Below are 3,240 nucleotides of genomic sequence, written 5' to 3'. Positions count from 1 at the left end.
GCAGTTTGGTTTCATAAGGCTCCTGCTGGTACCAGGGCTGTCCCTAGCACCTGCACCCCTCTCACCATGAAAAGCTTGGGGGCTCCCACTTCCATCTGGGGTTATGAACCTAGTCCCTTCTCTTGCCCTTTCCCACGTCTGGTTCCCAAACTAAGTAATTCCAAAAGTAATCAGATCGGTTTTCTCCATTGCCACAGAAACTAGTTTATCTCAGGCAGTGAAGAATATTTATAAGGAAAATAAACTAACTTTTAATAATATTTTTTGTATTTCACACTTGCATTTACCTCCTCATATTGAGATCAGAGGCCAACAAATCATTCTTGCTCCTCTTTTAACATGCAAGGAAATGTAATGCAAATCGTAAACAGACTGAGGTTTGAAACCAGATTTTTACCTACATCCAGGGCTCTTACCCCTACCCTAAGCCACTTCCCTTATCCTCCCTGAAGGTTCAGACATCCTGAAAACTTAATCAATAGACATGAATGTGAAATTGAGAGGGTGGACTTCATGCTTTGTGGAGTCTGGTTTTCTGTACATTTTACTGACTGTCTGGATATTTTGCTCTATCCCTGACAGTTCCAGCTCTCCAGCTGCCTGAAAATACTTTCTTCTTTTATGATCCAAACTCTACTTCTCTTTCTCATGATTCCTCAGACACTTGAGAAAGCTTCTTTCCTTCCATTTTTTTCCTAAAAACTTCCATTCTTTCTCTACCTATCTTCTCAAGTTTAAAGGCCTAGATCAATTTTAATGTTACTGCTTTGTAACCCTAAAGTCAATTAGAATATTCTGGCAAAGTCATGTAGGAAATTGGTGGTTTACCCACAAATTATTTTCAGTGTAAGTGATATATACTTGAGCATAGTCCTTATACTTGTTCAGTTCTCAATTGTTTTCAAAGCACTTTCACATATATTTCCTCGTTCCATCCTCATAACACATAAAATAGTCGAGATGTTGTTATCCCTTCAGTTCAAGTGATTACAGTACTTGCCCAGAGTCACATGGCTCACAGCTATCAACTGGCAAATCCCAAGGTTGTCTCCAAGCCCTTTCTCCTGTCTAGTCTGTCTTCTTTTCAGTTTAGTACAAGACTTCCTACCACTACCTAAAAAACCATTTTTAAAAGAAAAGGTTAGAAAGGAACACAAACTATGCAAAGGTATTTGGAGAAAAAGTATCTCTCATGGTATATATTCCTGTTTTGGAACTTCTGACCAAAATTCTTAAAGTTTTTTTAGAAAACACAAACTTTTTCACATGAAGTATTTTGTGATTGTTAAACAATAAGAAATACATCAGTCAAAACTACTCACTGAATGGTGGTTCCACAGGAGGCTAAGTATAGGATTGACATATGATCCTTCAACCCCATTATTTGGCATATACTTGGAAGAACTGAAAGTAGGGACTCGAATAGACATTTACACACTGGTGCTTATGGCAGCAGTATTCATGACTGGCAATGAATGGAGGTGGCCCAAGGATACATAAGCGGTGAACAGAAGGGCAAACTGTGGTGTATACATACAACAGAATATTGAGCAGCTGCAAGAAAGAATGAAGTCATGTGGCATGCAACTGGGTGAATGAGCCTTGAGGACATTATAGTGAAATAAACCAGAAATGAAAGGACAAATATTGTAGGACCTCACTAATATAAAATTACTCTAATGAGCAAATTCTGAGAATTGAATTTAAAAGCATAGGTACCAGGGGATAAAATGTGGAGAGAGACTGGACAATCAATGATGCAGGAGTACAGAGTGTTCAATGAGCCTTGTTGTAAAGGTTCATAGATTGTAAGCTCTTACAGCAGTCACATCTATTCCTGAGTTTTAACTGTTATTTAAGAGATGTTTACTTGGTACAGAATTCAATTCTCTGTAGCACTCTTCCTAATACAGCATGTGTGATCAGTCTATTCAAACAACATGGTTGCATGGAACCTAGAACGGGGAATGAGATCTTGTTATTCTGTACAGATTAATATGATACCCCAATGCACCCCAGAGTACTTTGGGCAGAAAATGAAAAAGTATTTGCCAAGTCCCCTTGAGAGACTGGGGGAAAATGTGGAAATATTAAACTTCCCCACCTGGGGAATTCCTGACATTCCCGCAAGCATTAGGGACTCCCAATTTAATAAGGCAAGTCCCCGATCTTTGTGCTTGCCCTTATGGAACTTCCTCCTGCAAAAAAAGAAGCTAAGCCTACTTATAATTATGCCTAAGAGTCACCCCCAGCGAACCTCTTTTGTTGCTCAGAGGTGGCTTCTTTCTCTCAGCCAAGTCTGCAAATAAACTCACCACCCTCTCCCCTAAGTGGGACATGACTCCCGGGGGAGTAAGTCTCCCTGGCAATGTGGAACAGGACTCCCAGGGATGAGTGTGGCCCAGGCTTCACGGGATTGAGAAAATATTCTTGACCAAATGGGGGAAAAGAAATGAAATAAAATAAAGCTTCAGTGGATGACAGATCTCAAATAGAGTCAAGAGGTCAATCCAGAGGTTATTCTTACACGTTATATAGATACTCCTTTTTAGTTTCTAGTGTATTAGAATAGCTAAAAGGAAATACCTGAATCTGTTGAATGGTAATGCAGAAGACTTGATTCTTGATGATAATTGGATAGCTGTGTAGCTTTTATTGTGTGACCGTGTGATAGTGAAAACCTGGTAACTGGCACTCACTTTAATAACTATGTGGGCAGGTGAGTAATAAAATAATGATGAAAATATATAAATAATAGAGGAAGATAAGGGGTATGGGATGGTTTGGGTGTTCTTTTTCATTTATTTTTTTATATTTTTATTTATTTTGGAGTAATGAAGATGTTTGAAAATTGATTGTGATGATGAATGCACAACTATTTGATGATACTGTAGCCATTGATTGCATACTTTGGATAGATTATATGGTGTGTAAGTATATATCAATAAAATTGCATTAAAAATTTTTTTTTAATTTAAGAAATAAACAAAATAACACCCACTGAAAACCTGCTCTAATCCCTGCACTGTTTTACAGATCTTTGTATACAAAAGCTCATTCTTTAAAATGTTTTGACTCAATGTTTTCAGTAACATCTTTAATTTTTGAAGAAGAGTGCTTAATACTGCCTATGCAAAATAATAATAGTAAAATTCTAACTTGACATAGAACCAAACCAAATTTTGAAAGCTGGGAATATTTCATTTTTGAGAATTTACCTTTTAAAATTCAGAATTATTT

This window comes from Choloepus didactylus, chromosome 3, assembly GCF_015220235.1.
Source record: "Choloepus didactylus isolate mChoDid1 chromosome 3, mChoDid1.pri, whole genome shotgun sequence".
Taxonomy (NCBI): domain Eukaryota; kingdom Metazoa; phylum Chordata; class Mammalia; order Pilosa; family Megalonychidae; genus Choloepus; species Choloepus didactylus.
The sequence above is the reverse complement of the archived record's forward strand: the minus strand, read 5'-3'. Positions refer to the sequence as shown.